At 40.7% G+C, this 23,517-nt stretch overlaps 1 protein-coding gene across 1 annotated transcript in view; it reads left to right on the forward strand.

Moving 5' to 3' along the window:
• Positions 1-23,517, forward strand: part of sdc2 (syndecan 2) — a 53,320-nt gene that overhangs the window by 503 nt on the left and 29,300 nt on the right. The gene's annotated exons all lie outside the window — the stretch shown is intronic.

Genomic DNA, 23,517 nt, shown 5'->3' on the forward strand with positions numbered 1-23,517 from the left:
TATGTATATATATACACATATATGTGTGTGTGTGTGTGTATAAACAAATGTATGTAGGTGTTTCTTTTCCTTTCCCATTTGCATGATGAAAACACACAGTTGGAGATTTGCATTCTGTGATTCTGATGGAACAAACACTGCAAACTCCTCTTCTCCGTGTTGTTAGTGTGCGTGTGTCTGTGTGTGTGTGCGTGTGTGTGTGCGTGCGTGCGTGTGTCAAACAGGCAGTAGGAGACACTGCTGTCCCTCAGCCTGCAACAAATGTCCTCAGGTCATAAAACCTTCGTAAAGATCCTGTTGGAGCTCTTGCTTTTTGGTGCCACTGCCCTTTAAATGGACTTAACACAGTCACAGGCTCTTAATTGTTGCTCTGAACACTTTTAGCTTTGTGATTGATCTTTTAAGAAGAATGTGAACACGATGATGATCATCATGCAGCAAACGTGTGTATTTCTTGCATTGAGATTTATACCAACGCATTATTCCAGATAAATCTCCCCCTCCTTGGTGTTGAGTGACAGATTTATTCCCATTTTTGCCTCAGAGGCCTGATTTAAAATCCATACTGACTGGTTATTGCCTCCTTGTTACTGTTGTTCCCTGGGTTCAGTCTCTGCTCAGCTGAAAAGTCGGTGCAGACTCTTCAGGCTGTAACAGAGTCTGCAAATTGCCCGGCTCTGTTGCAGTGACACATTTTGGCACTTTTCATGTGCAGCCTCTGTCATTATTGTCTCCCGCTGTTGTCTCTCTGTGGGCTGTGACTTGTCGCACCTCCCTCTCTGTTAGAGCTGCTTGTCCCAATTAGCTGATTCAGACACTGTTGTTTTAATGAGTCACTATTGTGCATGAGGTCAGCCCAGAGTACATTTTTCTACTAACACCGCCCGCCCCCCACCACCACCAGCATCCCTGCCTCGGCCAAACTGTGTGTAACTGTCCACAACACTTGAACTTCATCATGGAAGTCCAACATACACACGTCCCTAAACCATATAACACAAAAAAAGAAAACCACTGGGTCAGGACCCCGGTGATGGGTCGCTGGAGATATTTTTTGGGTCCTTTGCTGAACTTTCCCAAACTTCTTGAGTGTTTTTCTTTGATTATACCTTGTGTGTTGTGTCGTGTCTCTCTTTGCTTCATTGTTCTTTTGCCTATTTCTGTATTTCTTCTTTGTCTTGTTCTTGTTTCCTCTGCCTTTCAAATGACTGACTCTGGAAGTTTTTGTACAGAACTCCCATATATTACATCTTAAATCTTGACTATTTTTTTAAAATACATGCATTCAATTAAGTTGTAATTCATTTATCAAACATCTCACAGCAGTAAACGTGTCACTACATTATGTGAAAATGTACTCTTTATATTGTGTTTTGGATCACGGTTTACCAACTTTAAAAATTGGTCCCCATGTAGAAAGTTTTGAAAACCCTGGTAATATTACTTGAGCTGCTGTCACGTGTTCCATATAAATGAAGGATATTTTATTTTATACCTACCAGAACCATCTGTGTATGCTTTTTTGGTTCCAAAAATATCATAAAATTGTGAAGGAAATATTGACTGTTGTATCCCACAGCTCAAAAATAATGATGACCGCAAATCTCTTGTTTGTCTACAAACCAAAAATATGAGCCAAGAAACAGGGATGCATGAAATTGGACTTTTTCGTCCAACATATCAGGACTGACACCAGTGTATGGATGTTTTTCCCTGCACACAGCTGCTGAGGTAATCATCTTCTGTAGTGATATTTTGCATACTCATAATGTAGCAGATGTACATGTAAATTTTCTTCATTGTGCAAAATAAATAAACATTCAAAACTGAAGAGTTGGTGAGGACGCCAGCATAGAAGTTTAGGAGGTAACGGCTTATTCAGCTGTACTGTTTTTAGTCATTTGTCTTGTGGCGTATTTACAGTCTTTTTCTTTGTTGTTTTGAAAAAGTTGTCCAGAAACATGTCCTCGTTTCAGGAAATGTCTTCCCCCTAAAACTAAAAATGCTGTAATTCATATGCCAGACCTGCATGTGGTGCTGTAGCGCATCGTCGTTTTCCCAAAGTAGATTATTGGTTGTTTGCAGGAAAACACAAAAATAATAATAATCATTTTAGGGTTGCCAAAACTCTGCTTCTGTGTTGATAAAATTATGATATGATAAAAAAAACAACAAAAAAAACAACAAAAAAAACTTTGGAACTTTGGAAAATTCACCTAGACATTGATACAGCGAGCTCTTTAGTTCAACAATAAACACCAACAACCAGACAGACAGTCTTGTCATTGTGGACAATAGCGTTTGAGCTAATTACTAATAGATAAATAAATACAAATATGATGTCATTGGGTAGCACCTGTGTTGGAACATATACATAACATGATCTGGTCGTCGCGTTCACTGGAGAACTGAACTTCTGCTGCGAGCAAACCAAAGCATCGACACACACACACACACACACACACACACAGTGCCGGTTAGCAACACATTGTCGTCACACACCCATTATTTTGATCGATATTTTCCTCTCTAATTATCTGTTTTCCCCAAAGGCAGATAATTGACATGTGACATCGATTCTCGATATTAACGCGGGGGTTGACAAGTGTCTGATAACCTGCTTCAGGCACATCTGTCTGCGTTTTAATTACCCTGTCACATGACTGTGATACAGTGCAGCGTGACTCTCCGTAGCTTGTGAAGATAGACGAAGAACCTGCAGCGTCTGACTTCAGCGAAATGATTTCATCTCAGAGTGAGAGAAGTGCTTTTATTTTTGCCCCACACAGACCTTTAAGGTCAGATTCAGTTTCTGTGTGAGCCTTTACTTTGGCAAGCAGGACGGGGAACTTGGAGCCCTAGAGTTTTCCTGCTCCTCCTCTTTCAAGAACTTTTATGATCCAGAAGGAAGAGTTCAGAAATGCTAAGCTAAAGCCGTGTGATGTCCGGCGAGCTGGCCCGCCCCCGCCATGTTTTGGTACACGCCACTCACCAGATGTGTGAGTCTGTAATTTGTGTCATGTTTTGGTGGGAAGCGTGGGTGTTACATCTTGTGATTTACAGGAGGTCTCTGTGTGCCGTCTCCTGCTCTGATGCTGGACTCACTTCAGAGGTGGGGGCTGGATTTGGTGTAGCTTCGGAGGATGCTGCGAGAGAAGGAGGGGGAACAACAGTGAGTGTGGTGAAGCAGGGCTGTGGAGAGGGAAATGCTTAGGATGGAGCGAAGACTTGAAATGGCATCGTAAAAAAAAAGGGGGGGGGGGATTGTGGAGGCAACAAAAGAGTGCTTTCACAATGTCTTCTTCTATTTTCTCTCCCTGGCATTTGTTAAGGACTGACCCCGTGACACCATTCACGTAGATGATGCAGGGTGAGAGCAGCCCTGGTCTTTCCTCTAAAGGGCAAGTGAGGTCAGATTGTTAAGATAAACTGCCCTCAGATGGTCAAACAAAAAAATAGGAAAAGAAAAGCATACTTAAAGCTGTAGTCCTTAAACAAGTTTATCAATTTCCAATTTGGAATCTTTCCAAAACTCCAGGAACTCAAGTTCCCATCTAAAGTTTCTGGAAATTTACTGGAAATTTCCCACCCCTTTGCAACCCAAATTCATGTATCATTCATTTTTCCCCCTTCACGTGAACGTCACCCTCCCCAAAAACACAACACAGACAGCAAGACTTCCATTATAACAAGGCATTTAACCACCAGTCTTTGCTCTGGGGTGCATCTTCCAGAATATGTCAGCCAACCTGGCTCCCACATAATGAAGTAAAGGAGTTCATATATGATTGATTACGTTAAGTTTGCCTCCAATACAGTAAGGTCAAATATTATCGTAGGCCATTCTGTGACGATTGGGAGTTTATTTCATTATAGCAGAATGCTTTTTACTAGCAACGTAAATCAGAAACTGTTATGCAATTCCAGTTCCTTGTTGAGGACAACATTTGAAAGTCCTGCATGTGTACACACGTCCACATCCAACAGTTTGATAGGATTAACGATTCCTGTCCCTGCCCCTGAGCTGCTGGTGTATACACACAAATGCTCCCTCGGTCAGGTACTATTGCTTGATGGAGTCCATTTTCAAATGGAGGACACAGCGTTCAAGTAGTTACATCATTACTGTTCACAAAGACAACACAATACAAAAGGACGACGGAAGATATTGCATCTTCAGATTTGGTGGTGAAGGAACGACAAACACAAACACACACACACACACACACACACTCACTCACAAAGAAAGGACACACATTCATTCTTCAGATGCATCAGGAACAAATGTGTGTTTTTGTATTCACTCAACACTCTGCAAGGCTTTTCAACTGAATGCAGCACTTAAATCCTTTGGTTTGTATACCGAACGCTCTGGAAATGTCCATTCCATCTGCGATAAAAGCAGCATCCTTCATCTTAAACACCTCATTTCCAAGGTGATTAAGCAAAAAAAAAAACAGATCAATGGTGGGTTTTACAAAATATGCTGCCTAGTTTTCCATCATCATGTAATGAAGAGAAGAGAATGCAGAGGGCAGGAAGATGACCCAGCAGCATGCAAGGGTACAAATGAAGAAATGAAGGAGCGATGGTTTAAAAGGGCAGTGACGGGGCAGAGAGATGAAAGCATGCAGAAGCAGAGACCATATGCCGCCTCTCCTGCTCTATATTTAATGATGCTCTTTTATGTTGCATTAACCTAGAATTCCTCTAACTGGGGACACAACCTGCAGCCTCGCATGCAGCTGCCTGTGGTTTTATTTTGAAGCGTTAAAAATCCACCACTTTCTTTTCAATTATTTCTAATAAATCTGCCACTAATGCACATGGGGACGCTGAGTTTCTCCCCCGGCACATAAACTTATACCTTCCTCACTGGCCTTTCAGCCTTCGGGAGGGTTGGTCAGGGGTTGAGGGGGTGGTGTAAGTGTCCACGCTGCCCCTGTCTGTGTCATATTATGCAATCGGTAATGGACTCTACAGAAGGCAGGAGGCTGGTCACTGCCGGACGACTGAAAGCCCACACTGCACTACCCCCGTCCTGTTTTTTTCTGTCTCTGTATCCATCTGCGTCCACGCATAAACTCTTCAGCCTCTTTCACCCTTAATGTAGTATTGTAGGTAGTATTTTATGTAGTATTGTATGTAGGTCGTATTTTTTAAACCTGGGTGAACCCAAAAAAAAGAAAAAGAAAAACAAGGCGATTAACACCATTCCCTTTGCGGGTGGTCGCTCTGCTCACAGATGTGCTGGAAACAAAATGGAGGAAGAAGGAAACAATAAGAACGTGGAGCTCAGTTTCCAGACACAGTTAAGTGGAGCTATGGTTGTAGCGATGCTATTTGGGCTAATGTCCTTGTCCCAGTACACAGCACCAGCTGGGAATTCATTTATTGCTCAAACTGTTTCAGCCTCCACTACCCTAGGTGGTGATATGCCCTCATTTCAGCTTGTTAATATTAGATATTTTACAGTTGACCTATCATGTTACCAACCAAAACAATGTTAGCTGGCGGCTACTTGGTAGCACACACGTGCCATTCCTAGTCCTCTACCGTCCATGAACTTAAACTGTTGAATTCTCTGAATTGGCAAAGCAAAGACTTGGTCCCCTCATTTGTCTTTCATTGGATCCAAACTCATTCATTTATTCATTGGTCGCAGGGGAGCTGGAGCCAATTCCAGCTGACGTGGGGCGAAAGGTGGGTCGCCAGTGTCCAGTTAACCTTTGCTGTTTTGCCAATTTTAAACACAGTTGATAAAAACTTGTGTGAATTGCAGACATTTGACCACGGGAGTGAATGTTGATTGAACACATTCCCACTGCTCAAAAAAGCCATTTAAACCCGGGATTAAATGGGTTTTTGACCACTAGATTAGGGGGTATGAACACCATCCCCCGTGACCAGTGCTCGTTCCTCCCTGTGGTGGAATTTTCACACCTGCATCACAGGGTGTGAAACATGCTGTAACACATGCACAAACAAAACAAGTTGGGGGAAGAGAACACAAAAAAACAACACTGTGGATCTGAGTGACAATTGGTTACTATTTTAGTAAACAGATTAATTTTGTGTCATAAATACATATTTACGTTATTGTGAACTATATATTTCAACACAGACACTTTTATTTTGAAATCCTGGGAAGTATCGATCATTGTGATATCATGACGGAATTTTGTGATATAATTTTAATCTCATATCCCTCTTACTGAGTAGCTGCTTTTTTTTTCCAAAAAAAAGTTTTGTACTTGCCCCCTACTGGCCAGACTAGATGCTCAGTGGCCCCAGGGCCATTTGAGACCGGGAGCCTTGTTTCAGTGAAAGTTGTAAGTGACAAAAATTTAAAGGTGAGCATTTTCCCAAATAGACAGTCATGGCTAAGGGCTAGATGCTAACAACAGGATGATTCATGCGTGTCATCCCGCTGGCAAAACATTACAAATAAGTAATAAGTAGATCGTTGGGTTTTTGCAGTCCCACCATGCATTGCAGAGGTCACCTGACCCAAGTGTGAATACTGGTTAAACACATTCCCACTAGTAAAAAAAACCCCAAAACAAATAAAACCTGGTGATGGTTTTGTCACCACACACGTCTCATGTGTTGACTCTCTTGCCACATGTCCTCTGCCAGCATGGTCACGTAGATGCCGTCTGTCCTTACCACAGTGTCTTGGATGAGGTGGAAAACAGTGGCACACTTATTTCCTCTCGGGCAGCTGGAAAGAATGAAAGGAAAGGATATATCGCCCTCCCTTTCTTTGCCTCCCCTCCTTCCCCACACCCCATTTTCTTTTCTTCCCCTTCTCTCAAAATGTGAGCTGAATTTACAAACATCTGCAGGACGTATGTGTTTAAAGAAGCGGCCTTCCTCCCCCCGTACCTCCTCCTCCTCCTCCTCCTCCTCTCTCCTCTCTCTCTTGTTGACGACTTGGAAGCAGCCCGTACTTTGGCAGCGACTTGTGTGAACTGGTAGAGACTGACAAACAGACAGACTCTGTCGCCCGTGTGCACGTTTGTGCGTGTGCTACGTGTTTTTGTGTTGTTTTTTTTCTTTTTACATCCCTGTGGACATTTATGTGTGTGAGTTTATGGCTGCTGTATGAAATACGCTGTCATCTCAGCCACCGAGACAGAAGGAAAACCCATTAGGGAGATGTGGCTGCAGCGAGAACCAGTGACAGCAGCACTGGTTTGTGTTGGGCCTCAACCACCTTCACTCGCAGACTTATCACAAGCCACAGCGGCAGACGGCAAAAACCTGCGTGTGCAATGTGGTCGAGAATATTTAGACACAGCAGACCCGAGCCATTACGCCTTCTTTCTCTCTTTCTGCCTCTGCTCCCACCCTCTTTATTCCCGGGTTTTCTTCTTTTTAATTAGCTTAGCAAATGGAAACTTCCTTGGCAGGATGGTGGTGGTGGAGGGGGATTGTGGTTGTGACAAAGAGAAATGGGGAAAACCCGTGTTAGAAGGACATCTGTTTTCTTTCTTTCTTTCTTTCTTTCTTTCTTTCTTTCTTTCTTTCTCTCTATCAGAGTGGGGGACTCTGCCTCTCCTTTGGTGCTCAGGTTTTTCCCAGGCCGAACACGACCTGCTGCCGGGTGTTTGGCTGTGTGAGGTGTGAAAAGTGTCTGACATGGCGAGGGTTGAAACAATAGAAACAGGCCTGTGTGGTTAACAGACTACTAAGTGTAGTCTGCGTCCATGCTAACACAGCTGAAAATCAGGTATAATTGGACATGCGCGTGCTAGTGAATACAGGAAGCTAATTATGATTTTTTTTTGCAGTTTTCTACTTAGTTTCAGAAAGTATTAGCAACAGGAAACTGAAAGTAAATGCTTATTGATCTTTCACAACTATTGGTGCGTTGCATTTATAGTCAGAACTCGAATTGTTCGAGGGAGGGAAGAACACTGTTGCATTTACTATTAATAGCACAGTCGTACGTAGTACTATTTACTTGTGAACAGCTTGCTACGCTAAAAACTGGTATCGCTAACAACAGCTCGGCCGATATACTGTAATATATAATCCCTCCATCCCTCCATGGGAATGTGACTGGACTGATCTGCTTTAAATGACTCAATTGGAACTGTTTATATCATGTACTTTTATATTTTTCTAATGTGATGCAAAACAAGTTTTCGGGTTGTGTATAATCAGCCTGTGGTGTTTTTTGATCCGACATGATGTTCCCAGGCTGTTTCGGATACTCGATAACTCAGCAATGCCACCTGGGAATCTCTCTGAATTTTACAGATATATTTGCTTGGATTCAGAAATGAATGAAATACATTTTGGACTCAAAGTTCAAACGTCTAGGTCTCTGTGACCTCACTTAACACATGTTTTGGCCTCTGGAGTGTAATTGCGTCAAGTTGCTGGCGTGGAATGTCTTCAGATTTGGCACAAATGTTCGCTTGGACTCAGGAATTAAACTGATTAAATTATGAAGGCCAAAGTGCAAGAGCTCTATGACTCAAAAACACATTTTTGTCCATAACTCAAGAAATAATATGTCTGATTATGACAAATGTTCAGACAAATGTATCTGGAAGAAATAATAAATTGGTATTATTTCATATCCAAAAGGTCAGTGGTCATCGACCTTCATAATTAAATAAGTGTGGTTTGGCCTTTATTGAAAGACAGAGACAGAGGTAGACATCTCTTGAATGTGAGACCAGTTTAATGTTGTTGGGTTTTGTTGGAAGAGCAATCTTGCAGCAATTGTTCGTAGATCTGAAAATCTGACTACTTGTACTGTTACTCCACATAAGATAAAACCTTTTTTCTTTATGGCTGTACTAAATGTCACTCTTGTTGATCACGGTCAGTTCAGGTTTTGAGCGTGTGCCCCTCAAAAGATGAAGTGAACTCAAAAGCCGTCTTGGTTGACTTTGTTCTGCTGAATGGACGGTGAGTGGAGCCAAAAGATCTCTTCCATCTGTAAACCATCAAAAAAGAAAAGAAAGGTAGACATGTGAAGCCATGATGTTTTCCATTGTACTCCCAAGATTGCAGTTGAGGAGAAAAGGCACATTTAACACGTCTATGCTCGCTCATATTTACGAGCGTGCTTATCGTCTGCTAAGCGCCAAATTGATATCTGCCCTGGCTTTGCTCCAAAGCAGAGACATGCACCTCTTAATGTCTGTTTTTTCCATTATATCCGCCTCCTTCTTGAGCCAAAAACAGCTCTGAATGAGCGAACGTGTGTAAATCATGCTTTCTACACAGGGTGTATCACCAACCACAAATTATACCCCACACACTCACTTCATTTAGAGCTGTTTTCATGGGAAAACTCTTAAGGATTCCAGAGGGTATTTGGGAACGCTGATGAGCTGCAAAAGGACATTTATTAGTGAACTCCCCACATGGCACAGAGCGGCTTTTCCTCTAAATGTGTGCTGCGGTGTAAGCGCAAAGAAGTGAGTTAAAAGGCTCCAGCTGAGCATTTATGAATATTTATTACAGAGATGTGAGACAGAAAAACAGGATATAGAGGTATTTCTTTTACTGTAGTCTCCCTGGAATCCAGAATACTTAAATCCCTAATTTCCTTGTGCATACATCATCTGGTATTAAATACCTGGACAGTTTTTCCATGCTTGATTAAAATGTGCATCCATCTTCAAAACTCCATATTCGTGACAAAAATAATAATTTGATTTTCCAACAGTGTTTACACACCGTGCTGTCAAGAATAATCCCAGTTTAATTTCCAAAGGCAGTGACGACTGCTGACTGCGCTGAGGGAGGTTTACCTCATTTCCTTCATTTCCTTCATTTTCTTTTTTTGGAGGAACCGTCATGTCCGAGACCCCAGATGTTCATGTTTGCACCGCCAGCATTTGAAAGGTCCACATTATCAAACCAGTCCAGACAGTGACTCACACTCTGAGACTGAATGAGCAAAGAGCTGCGGGCGAAACAGGGGCACAAATAGAAAAAAGGAAAAAATAAATAAATAATAATGAAAGTTCAAGTTCAGCTTCATGTGCTAGTAAATATGGACAAGGGCCAATTCTCTTTGAAGCATTTGAATACCAGGCTTAAACATCATATCTTCATCATATGTTGAAAATAGTTTGTATTTGTATTTGCTGCATACTGTTACTCATGTCTTAAAGCTGCTCTTTGGCTCAGTTAAAGTTCTCTTTTTCAGAATAAAAGGCACTGAATTCTGCCAAGACAAGCAAAATGTTTAAAAAACGTTTTTTGAATTCATCTCCTGGGCCAAATATTAATTCTAGTGGGCCAGTTTTGGCCCACGGGCCGCCAGTTGCTGACCACTGTAGTAAGGGCTCACTCTGACAAGTCTGAGACTAAATTATAGTCTTAAACTATAAACTAGCTCTTCCTGCATTGTGCTTCCTGCCCTGTAACTCCTGTTTTACTCTTAATTAGTTACGGACATTTCTAGCAAAAATGCTACTCTAATATTGAATGGTATTGTCGTTTAATACTTGAATATTCTAAACTCCAGTGCATGAGAGCTAGTGAAAGTAATGCAGGGTTCAGTGCGCGTTGAGCTAACCTTGAAATAATCGAATAAGTCGTGTCATCCCTACTCTTAATATAAATACTATGGACATTTGACACAAATTTAAAGTCACGTGCCAAACGAAAGGACACAATAATACTCAGCGGAGCCACATGTGATTCACCAGCTTGTGCTAATCTGCTGCCATGTGTTTTGACCCACTTCTAAATTACCTGTCCTACTTTGCACAGGCAGACAAACGGCTGCAGACATTTATAAAGATACTGTCATTGATGACTCAAGAGGTTTCGCTGCAACGCAGAAACGAAGAACAGCATATGCAGGATAACAAATATTAAGTGTATTTTTCTTATTGACAGAAATTGTTTTAAAAATTGTTTGCAGCCATTTGGTGGCTTTTATAAGATAATATCTCATTGTAGTCCCGTCTTTGTCAAAATAATCCACTCAAAGCTAAATCCATGTGACGTAGACACAGTGAGAAGTGGTCGAAAAAGTGAGTCATTTTACTTTGAGTCAAGATAATTAGTTCAAAATGAACAATCATGCTGAAAAGACAAATGAATTCCGGCTTTTGTTACCTGGTCAAGTGTATCTAATTAAGATTGTTAACCGCTCGTTAAAATGAGGCTCTAGCAGCGAGATGTGAGTTTAATCAAGCAATTATGTGTTTTTTTTAACTTTCGAAAGTTACGCTTAAAAACTATACATTATGATTTTTATATGTATTGTTTTACGTTGGCGTGTCAGGTGACATCTGTCTCACAAGCGTAAGATAAGCACAATTTCAACTTTGCTGATTAATTTCCCGTTGAATTTTTGGTCTCATGGTAAAAAAAAAAGGCCAATAAAGTACAGAAATGTGCTCCAATATAATAAAAGATTTGTATTAAGATATTGTTTTGCCAGTTATGTTGCAATGATCATTTTGACACAAACAAAAAGCCATAATGTGTCATAAAAAGAGGAAACTTCACCCGGATTTGAACTATGCTTTAATGGCAGCTCCAACCTCCACCATGGCTGTCAACATAATCAGAGGCTCTAAAGAGGCGATTCTAGCAGGCGACTTAATCTTTACTAATGCATTCTGTTAACAGCCATCTGTGTTCCCAACACTGACTGTAAACCCTCTCAGCAGAGAGCGCCGTGTGGCGTACGCCAGCACCCCAGCAGTCAGACCTCCATACGCCCAGGGATTGGGGTTTAATGTTGAGCCCAGGGAAGCTTTAGATGAGTGAAACCGTGTCACATGGAAGCCATTTTGATTTGAAATGCCGACACACTTATTACCGGCGCTTTCCTTTTGGGTGCGACCACACATTGCTCCACATGGGTGGGAACATTTTTGCTCATGGAAGAGATCTTTATGCAAACAGATGCTGCTAGTGAAACTGTGTCACGTCCGTATTCAAGTACTGGATGTTTTTTTGTTTTTATGGAAATGGGTTTTTGGAAGTTTTATGTCTTTGAAGTGATATTATGGGTTAGGCTTTTTAAGAGTGAATAAAGAAACAAAAAAATCTTCCAATTAAAAACTTGACTTAATGGACGATTAAAGCACATGCTGTAGTGAGAAAAGATTTCCAGTCATGGTCAAGATCCCTGTCACTACTCTACTCGATTTGGACCAGAAACTCAGTATGTTGTGCGCATGTGTGAAGTGTGACTACTTCCTGTCAAAACAATAAAAGAAATTATATATTTTATTATGTTTCTTACATATGTTTTGATGCAATTGTATGGATTTGTAAAGCCCAATAAACAAAAATGCATTTTTAGTAATAATTCTTATAAGGTCAAATACATGTTTTTACTTTACATTGTGTTGCAGTAGTTATTCTCAGAAATTAAACCACACATTTGTATGTTACCTTTCATTTTAGTGGTTTATTCTTATCAGTCATCAGTTGTATCTTAATCTTTCACTGTAATAGTTATTCTTAGTAAATAAAATATATTTGTTTTTATCTTATCTTTGGTTTTTATAGTGTAACCGAGCAGCAAAACAACCAAAGAAACGCAACATAGTCACTCACCCAATCTAGCACCACTTCCTTTCAACCTGGCTTTCAAAATAAGAGCTACTGACTTTATCTTTTTATTAACTCCTGTGTAAACGTTGCCATAAAAGCTTACATCAAACAAAAACACACGTTTTGATGTTATTTTTTGTCTAAAGAGTGATTCAAGCCCCCTTTCACTGTTGCTGAGTGCAACATGGTTCGTGAACCAATAGCAGTTGGACATGTGTTTTCTTACAGAGAGAAACACACTATTTACCACTATTCTTGAATGTGTACAGTTTCAGCTGCTTGTAAAAGAACTCTAACATACAAATACTATATTCTACTATAAAATGAACTTGTAGTACTTGGCAAACTTTTATCACTTCCTGTAGATTTCCACAGAATTTAAACGCTGTCCTTGCTGACACTCAGTGTTACGCCCCGTCCTCTCAGCCTCACATCCACCAACTCTTCACCAGATATAAGCCCCCTTGACAGTGACATCACTCAAGGTCACCGCTTCACTTTTAATCCTCCTCGCCGTTTTTTTCCACCGCGATGCTTAAACCGGTTTTCATGGTGTGATGGAAGCTGGCGGGCGGCGTGCGAAGCGTGATTACGCTGGTGATGATAATTTGTTAAATTGAGTGTCTGGGTGCATGGCAGAGAGGAATGGCTGCATGACCGTTTCCCTGCAGACTCAGCGGGATATCCTCTCCCTCTCTCTCTCTCTCTCTGTGTCAGCCAAATGACAGCACATCCTCTTTTATGGGGGGGGGTTCACATTCACAAGGGAATTAAATAGTGGATAGAAACAGAAAGAGGGATCTACACAAGTTTTAAGAAGCTTAAAGCCTCAAAGCGTCACTACTTCTTCACTTTGTCACTTAAAGCTTGGATTAGTAATCTGTTGTCTGTCCACTTCACATTTTGGTAGCCGATACAAAAATAAAGATGTCTGAGTAGTTCTTGCCGTACTTTAATGGTCAGAATCAGAAGTGGATTTATTGCATATCTGTTTATTTTAACGAGGGAAGATATTGGACCAATCCCGGTGTATACAGTATGTTTTTCCCTGCAGAGGTCATTTAGTTTCTTCTGTCGTGAAATGTGCATATTATTGTATTATTAGTAAATATTGTTGTGTTTTCTGATATAAGCCAATATCAGTTGATACTGATATCATGCCGATAATATTGTGCAACCCTCATTTATTTGAATTTAGAATTATTATTATGAGGATTCATCCATCCATCCATTGTCTACCGCTTTATCCTCCACATCGGGGTCCTGGGGCTGCTGGTGCCAATCCCAGCTAACATAAGGGTGAAAGGTCACCAGTTTATTAGGATTCAAAATGCGTTCATTCATATTTGAGTTTTCTTTACAAGAAAACTTCACTGAATCCAGGTGTAAATGGAGAATGTTGCAGAAATCTGGAGACAGAATTCAGCACCGTGCTGTTTACAATTCTTTGTAACACCACAATACAATTTCCAGTCCCGCTGGACTGGATGTTGACGTTCATTAAAGCATTTGTATGATCAATAATAATAATGATGCTGAGCAGGAACAGTGCACAGGAACTACTTTTCTCTGCACGTAATAGTAAATTAAAGCTGGCAGACGGAGAGAAACATTTCCTCAGAGTTAAAGTATCATTAGTATCGAGGCTGCAATTGATGAATTAAAGATCAAACTGGGTTTTTTTCCTGTGTCCCTCTCGGTTGTGTGGAAGTTTCTTTCACCGTGTTGAACCTTGCACTTGAAAATGACTTTAATGGTCGTGGAGAAAACCAGTCAGCCTGTGGAAACAGTTGGATAATGTCTGCTTTCCTTTGGCTCTGGAGGGAGTTTCGTTGAGGTTGAGAAAATATCTCGGCTTGGGTTTGGAAAGCCTGTGTGTGACAAACTAAGGGCATAGAGGAAGAGACGCGGATGTTTACCAGACGGGAAAAGCCAACAACGCTGTCAAGTTGAATGAAAACTCAAACATGCTTCAGCCTCAGCTGCAGGAGTTAGGTTACTCAATTTTTTTTTTTTTAATCTCATTTTAGACCTCTTAACCTTTCGAAAGGGGTTTCATTTTTCTTGGCGTGAAAATTCGATTTTATATTTTGATCGTAAAAATCTAGAAATAATGATTTTGTGCAAAGAGAAGAGCAGCATAAAACTTTTCTTATAGGTTTGACTCTGTGCTGCTGTTAGGCCATTATATGACAACTCGTAACACAGAGCTTTTGCTCGATCTCATACTTGAGTATTTCAACTCAGTCCAGTGAAGTAAACAATAAAACCTAACATTTTCCTAGTCATTTTTTCCCACTATTTCTGTCCAGTGACACTTCATAACGCAGATCTTTTGCTCAAGTTTCAAACTGTATATTTCATCTAAATCAAGTCACCAATGAAAAGTAGCATTTCTCCATTACCCTGCAAGTAAGGCCATATTGTGATGGATTATAGATTAGATAGATTATAGACTCCTGCTTAAGTGACGATTGGTTAAATTGGTCCAAAGAAAATAACTGGTTTACAAAAACTCAAACTTAAAACTTCTGTTAATCAATAAACAATCTGTTAATAAAACTTGGTAACTTGGTTATTTGAGTATGCCTCATTAAATTGGGTGTTACCAACTGAAGTTCATCCAACTGTTGTTTTTTTTACAGTGCAGCGACTAACTAAAGAAGACTAAAGAGAGAGTCATGGGAGAAGGAATCTCCCTCCAGTATATCTCTATCTTTCACTCAAATTCATATACTTTGCTTTAATTGAGTGAACAATGCAAATCCTGCATGTTTAATAGACGCTGAATCTCTTCATATATTGGTATATCGGATATACTGGTTTCTAATCCCACTTCTGTGCTAAATGAACTCCACTGACCTCGACACATCTGTATGGAGCAGACGCAGCTCTCTGCCCGCACTGCTGTCGCTGCAGCGCTCGGCTCTGAAGGGTCCATTGAAGAAGCCTCTTTTGAAGATGATTGCTTGCTGCTTCCCCTCTGTCTTACTTCAGCGCGGTCGCAATTCTCCATGTGTGATATTCTGTGACCACAAGAGGCTTTATGACAAGGGGAGACGCTGCTGGGAACATGTCCTGCCTGCTGGGTGCTTCATCGCGGCTCTTCTTTATTGTGGGATGTTTCACCACGCTCTCCTCATAGCATTTGCAGAGCAATCAGTCGTTGTGTGCGAACACTATTGATTAGACCAGAGTCTTATTGTTAAGAAAAGGTTCCTGTGATTTGCAAAAAATGCTTAACTTGTCTTTTTTTATTACAACCGCTCATGATGTCTCCCTTGGAGACCTCAGCATCCTCAGCATCCTCAGTGTGAGAGGGTGGTAAATAAAGACCCCGAGCATTGGGCGGAGTGTTGGTTTTCGAGTTTTTCGTGAAAGCCAGACTCCAGAAACCGCACATTCTTTACAGAGTTACAGCATGAGGAAAGAATTGGGAAAGGCCATGTATAGTGAGCAGAGGTTTGGCAGATGCATTAAAATCCCTTTTTAGGAGCATTCTTAGCAATCTCTGTCCTGCATTCACAGTTGAGGACACTCAGCACTCTCCTCTGTGAAAGACCCAGCTCTTTGCCAATTGTGTTGAAAATTGTGTTTTTGCATATCTTGATAAACCAGCACTACATTCAGAGTCAGAGCTCATTCTTCCACAATGTCATCAAAGATTGAATATGCAGTCTAACTGCGGCAGATGTACTGGCTCTATTCTGGATGCCAGGATTCAATTATTTACATAAGGATGGAGCATGAATAAGAATTTGACCTTGTCACTTCCAAATATAAGCCAGAGGCGACAAAACCAGACTCACAAAATTTCCCCCAGATTATTGTGGATGTGCACCCCCATTCTTTTTTAGCAGAAGTGGGATTTTATACTATAATTGAACCGAAAATAAGAAAAAGCAGGCAAATCCACAGCAGTGTTTCCAGTTACAGGCGTATCAAAGCTGAAGAGCGACATGTCATGGACCCCGCAGGATATCGTCACGAATGATGCCAGTGGTTTACTCATATTTCTCAGCTTACTTGTGGTGCTCTGTGTCGTCTGCTCGATGAGAGGAGAATCAAGCATGGAGCAGCTGGCTGACATATGTGAAACATGGAAGTGTTTTTTTCTTTTGTTGTGCAGCGGAACTGAGTGGACAGTTTTCTGCGGCGTAGGCTGTCAAACATCACTCAGAGACGCACAGATGTGCATGACAGGGGCTTGCGCTTTGTGTGATCGGTCTTTAAATCACATTAATCTGCCCTGATGGAACACAAGGATGTTTATGTCACTGTTAAAGATCAATTTCTAAGGCGGTATTAGAATCATCCGGATTTTACCAATACTGATATCAGTCTGATATGGTCTTTTTACGGACATTTGTCTTTCTTCCTTTTCTTTGATAATTCGTCTTAAATAAGGCCAAACAGATGGCGTTATCAATGCAGTGTTGTGCTTATAAGGAAATATTTATGTAATATGACATTTACATTTTTCCTTTTTTGATATCTGATCATTTTGACCAGAATACTTTTGAATACTGAAAAGAAAAAAAATGATCATACCATGGGGAATTAGAAAGACTTCTAAAATAGATCTTAAGACCAAAGATTGACTTAATTATGTCAGACATTTACTTTCAAAATATCAAAACACCACAGTTTCTTTTATTAGGTCATCAAATCATACAAAATATTACATAACGTAAATATTTCTAGAACAACACTTGTAGGGGTCGACCCACTGTATCCTGATGATGTGAAAATCTGTAAAAATGTTGAATTTTTAAAAATTCGAACACAACAATTGGAGTAAATGCCTTTTATATTCGACCAGGCCGATAAGATCAACCCCTTAGCACTTCAGTGGTCTATTTTATAAAAATAAGGTATAAACTAAATATTACATACATGAAAAACATAGGTCAAAGTAGAACCTATGCAGACATAAGAAGAATATGCAAACTCCACACAGACAGCTGGGTTTGAACCCGTAACCTTCTCCATTGATCATAAACATACTGAATTTATAATGATATATTACTAAGAAAACCATGAAATCTTCATATTTAACATTGAACCACTACATCTTTGTATTTATGCTTCACTGTCAGTTACCAAAAGTGCATTATACACTTTTAAATCAACTCACCATAACCTGTTCTTACTTGTTTCTTCTGTAACCTGTGAGGGAATTAAAGTGGTATTGATGCCACTGTGACTGTAGATGCTGACATGCCAAGTTCACTTTAGTTTGGAGCTCACTGCTTAGGCTCTGGAGGCACAGCAGGCTAATCTCCGGCATGTGCTTGCTTAACCTCAGGTTACTTTCTAACACTGTTTATCCACACAGGTGACAGTGGAACACTGACCTGTGGCTCCATGCTTTACACACTGAGGCGATCCTCCCGAAGCAAAAAACAAGAACAAACCCACTGCTTTAGCTACAAATGAGGCACCAACAAGTATTTGGTTTGAGCTAATCCTGGTTTTACTGGGTTCAACGAGTTTACAAGAGCATGTGTCAGTACTTTGGCTCTATGTTGGTGGTCCCCACACAAGTCTGAAGCCCTTTAAGCGGCTGAACCTGCACTTCAGGAACAATGCCAAGAAAACATGACCGCACACTGATATCAAGTCCTTTGTCAGCGTTTGAAGGTGTTTTAGCATTGATGGAGGCGACAGAGACAGAAAAAACCCGAGCGCTTGAACTCGACACCGAGTCTGGCAACACAGCTCAGCTCTTCACCCGTAATTAGTGTCATTAATGTGCAATTACATGAGTCATGCTTAGCCCACGTTTTAGATGCAGTCACCGTTCAGGGTGAAGCCCATCGAGAGCTGACTTAAATTTCCACATCATGAGAGAAATGCTACCATTAAACACTCTTCTCTTCTCTTATATATTTATATATGTATATATATACATATATATATACTGTATATATATATGTTTATATATATATATATATATATATATATATATATATATATGTATATATCACCATATCTGTCCCAATCTCAGCACTGCTTGGCTTCTTGCAACTTCTTTACTTCATTCATCGTCTGCATGAGTTTCCTGGGGCTGCTGCAGCCAATCCCAGCTGACACGGGGTGAAAGGTCACACCCCGGACAGGTCGCTGGTCCAGCGTACTGAGCGCAATTTAGAGTGTCCAATTAACCTCTGCATGTTTTTGGACTGTGGGGGGAAACCGGAGTACCCATGTGACACAGGGAGAACACCCACACAGAACTCCACACAGAAAGGCGCTCAGTCGAACCGGGTTTGCAAACCCTGGTCTTTTTGCTGTAAGACAACAGTGTTAGCCACTACACCCCCATGTAGCCTGTCATTAATTCTGAAATTTCTATACATTAAGTCAAGCCAATAATGCAAATGTGATGCAACATCGTCTTGAGTTTGAATCTTTGAACTCAGTGTGTCATCTAGAAGTCTCTCCTTCTACATTTGCAGCTATAAAACATGTCAAAAGCAAACATAATTGATTTGTTCTGACACCTGAAGCCTCATATTAACGTCACACAAACTGGGGTAAATTATACCTTCAGTTTTGTTTATTCTGTCATGATTATAGGCTATGCAAACTGCTTTAACACAATTAGACCACTTAACACCTGTTAATACATTACACCACAGCATAGACTAAAGGTTTATTGTCATGTAGGCGTAGGTTTGTCAAATGACATTTATTTGTACAGCACTTTAAAAACAACACCGTTGAGCAAAGTATAGTAAAAAAAAATAAAAATGAATAAGTAGAGAAAAATGTCTCTTGTATAATACCACAGATAATAAACACTTGTTTCGTGTTTGCTTTGAATAAAGGAGGATTTCAGTGACTTTGTACAGATATTTATATTTTCTGGGGCTTAGCGCTATAATGACAATGCACATCGACATCTGCAACAGTGTCACGTGTCATGTGACACTGTTGGCCCACCGATTGGATTAGATCCGAGAGAGAAAATCCTCTTCAAACACAGCAGTATACCGCAGTAATATACTGTACATTTACTGTATGTTCAGGTCACTTTGTAATAATTGTGAGCTATTTTATTTCTATAATTTAGCATATCTGCAGCTCTCACTTTAACAGCGTGTGTGTGTTTGAGCACAAACACGTGGTGACCCAGACTCTCTGGCTATAGCTGACTATTAATAAAACCCTGTGCATACTGTACCGTAGGTGACGGAGCTCAAGGGCTGCCAACTCTCCTGCCCTGCACGCCTGCACTCAGCCAACCCGACACTGACTGTCTGACTGACGGACACACGGACTGACTGCTGTGTCTCCAAAAAAAAAAGTTGACATCTGCCTTTTATTGTTTCTGTGGACCCCCGCCGAGACATTCTCGAGGTGTTTTCCTCTGACAGGCAGCGGGGCGATCAGATGACCGCTGCTGTGTGAGTGAGAGCCAAATCAAAGATGCTGAAGATGCAGCGTCAGTTTGAAGAAACAGACAATTTGTAGCAGTGAATGGATACGTTTTGTGCATAATTACCGTATCGTCGCCACACTGGCCTGTCATCACTGTTTCTTTTTCACAATTTCCTCCATTTAGAGGATTTTTCTGCGTCTAAATTTGGACAAGATGTTCCACACAATTGTGCTTTTTGTGCTCGTTAAAGCTGCAGGAGGCAGGATCTCCAGAGAAGTCGCTATTGTTGTATTTGATCGCCGCAGCGTTACAACACTAACATATTGGGATTGAAACTCTTAGTCTTCTGCATCTTTGAAATTCTCTGCACACATTGACATTAGAGGTTGACTTATGGTGGACTTTTAAAGGCCAATACAGTGGTAGAATAATGATAGTTTGACAGCCGATTCATCACCTTGTAGCGCCACTACTCTCCAAAGTCAAAGTCAAAAGATTTGAAAAATAAATCAAAAACATTCATTGCAATATTTATGTTTATTTGACTGCATTTATATATATCTATAAATATGGTCAAAAACACTAATAATTAAAGGGTTAAAAAACGTTTTTTTACATACAATTTTGTCGATTCCATGCATTCTTCTTCATTTATAATATTAAGTGTATTTCAATGCAACAGCCTTTAAAGCCAGGATAAGTCATCCCAGATACTTAATCACGATATGATCATATCCAAAATCTAAAACCATATCTCACCAGATATAATATTGATAGATTTCCCAGCCCCAGTTGCAATAAGTCAAACTTTTATTGTAAGAGTGTGATATCAAGTGTTGTTTCAGGAAGACACACATCGACATGACACACATACAAACACAGTCGCTGCTCAGGATTAGCCCTGGATAATGGGATCACAGATCACCACCTGCCGCTCCTCTCCAGTCATCTCTGTTCATCCGTTACTTTTCATCGTCACATTGTCACCGCCGCTTGTTTCTCTCGCTCCCACTTCCTGTCTCTCTTTGACGATTGCGACACAATGTGTGACTTGTTTCATTAACCTTTCTCCTCATCGTTGCTTCCGTCATGTCTTTAAATAGCTAAAAGTGACAAGGTGTTTGCCTCGGCTGAGTGCAGAAATCATCCTTGACCTTTCCTTCTTTTTTTACCATCCTGGATTTGTTTTTCAGCACTTTCCCAATCCTCATTCTATCTCTCCTCTCTCTCTTTCTTTCTTTCTCTCCCTGCCTCCTCCCACACCCATGCCTCTCTCCATCTATCGCACTCATCATCCCATCGTGACTTCCTCCCCTCACGCTGCAGTCCTGTGGCCCTGCCGACTCACTCCCTCCAGGCCAAATCCTCTTAAGGAAAAGGCTTGAATGGGAATTCAATCGCTGAGCCGATGATTGAACCAGATTAGCCGACAAAGCGGCAAAATCATTTTCCCCCCTCTCTCTGCCTTTCTCCCCCCCCTCCCCATACCTCTGCCCCATCTGCCTCTGTCCCTCTCTCTCTTTACCCTCTGGCTTTCATCTTAGGTGATAAAAGCAGAGCTGGCAGCAGTGAGAGATTGGCATCCCGGCTGCAGGAATGTGGCACATCATCATTTCTGCCCCCCATGGCACAATGATAAGTGCATAAATGTTCATCCGTGTGTACAAACAAAAATGCACATATGGCATTTCCACATTTGGTTCTGAGTATTTCTGCACGTGTAGTCATGTTTCTGTGCTGCGACCACACATTCGTATGAGTTTTTACGTCCTTTAGAAACATGGATTAGACCAAACTGCCGTCATTTTGCAAATCCCTGCAACTTTTTGGGGGGTTAAATAAAGTAAATAAGTGAATTATAACTTGCCTCACACTCGCTTCTCTCACCCAGCGACCCCTATTACGTGTGTTTTATGTCGTGAGGAAGACGTAGGGCAAAGCTTGACCCTCTGGAAAGCTCCAGAGAACTTTCATGTCGTGGTGTTAATGAACTGGCAATGAAGGGTTTATTTTCCCCCTGCCTTTTTTTTTTTTTTTAGCAACAGATCGGTCACATGTACAACACATGCAAATACAATACACAGATTAAGCCACATACTTTGAACTATCTTGAGTACTAATACAAATAAATCTTGTTCCATTGTGTTTGTACTTGGGATACAAGACACACAATTTCATACCTAGGTTCACCTTTGGAGAAAGTTCCCTCACTATAGTACAATATTGTGCTTGATGACAGAAATGTCCCTTTTGACTCAAAGAGGCTTCAAAGTGAATTAAATCAAAATAAGGATCTAATTTGTACCCTTTTCACCGGCTACAGATGCACCTATTCCATTTGAAATGTAAATAAGAAAATGTTCATCAGAAAACTTATTTACATTTACCACTGCACGTTTGCAATTTGGGTGCTTGGGTATACCCAGCACCAACCATTCCACTCTTTGACACTCTTCCCTTGGGGTACCAAAGTGAAATGGTAGGTACTCACTCCCTATAGTCCTAACTCTTCCTTTAACTCAAACCACCATCTCAATAACCCCTGACCCTTAAACCTCATAAAGCCCTTTGAAGTTGTGAGAACTGGCCCAACAGTCCTCACAACAATGTTTTTTTTTGAGCCAAACTGTGTCCCTACAACCACAGACAGGCATAAAACACAAAGTCATACACTCTTGACTCCACAGGCTTTTATAACACCAGTGAAACACCCAAGCTTTTAAAAGGCACAGTTGATGGAAACCATTCCCTTTCATTGACAGAGTGACAGAGGAAACCAGACGGTGTGAGGTGTGTGAGACATGGTTGGGGGGTGGAGGGTGGATTTACGACGTGGAGTGCTAGAGGATTGTGTTACTGACTGACAGCAGCCACTAACCGAAGGAACCGCTGACAATTGATCGATTGCGTGATAACTTTTTTTATCGAACTGAAAACCGAGGAAAAAAAAAAAAATCCCCCGTATCTTTACTTTCAACTGACAACTGATGGACTAATTGTTTTTTCGCTCACGCTGCCGTTTGACAGCTGAAACAGAACGGACCCTGAACTCTGATTGTTAGAGGACAAGTTGATTAGCCTAGAACTAAGTCTAGACCACGTTAGCGGTGATGAATGACAAAAATGGCCTTTTGAGCCAGAAACTACCTTTGTTTTGAAGATTAAAGTTACTGAGTTTGAAATACTCAGCATTTGCCCTTTATGTAAGACTTTTTTAATGTATGCCAGAATGGATTGAGGACAAAATGTCTTACAAACTCAAGGGCACAAAGATTTTTGATAGAGACTACAAGTAGAAGTCATTCTTTCTAGTGGTTGGTTTATCAGGGCCAATATTACTAGGTAACCGATATTTAGAACCGATATGCACTAACAGTAAAAATTAAAATCTTGTAGATATTCATTTATATGGACATTTGATAATGGATATATTAATACTGTGATCGTTAAACAAAAAATCTGATGATCTTGATAATCGGTTAAATGCCCCCAATAATCGGTCTGGCCAATAGTTAATTAATTTGTTTTCATTTGCACATTACATATCAGCTTGTGTGATTTGCTTGTGGTTAATT

Source organism: Solea solea, chromosome 20, assembly GCF_958295425.1.
Source record: "Solea solea chromosome 20, fSolSol10.1, whole genome shotgun sequence".
Classification (NCBI taxonomy): domain Eukaryota; kingdom Metazoa; phylum Chordata; class Actinopteri; order Pleuronectiformes; family Soleidae; genus Solea; species Solea solea.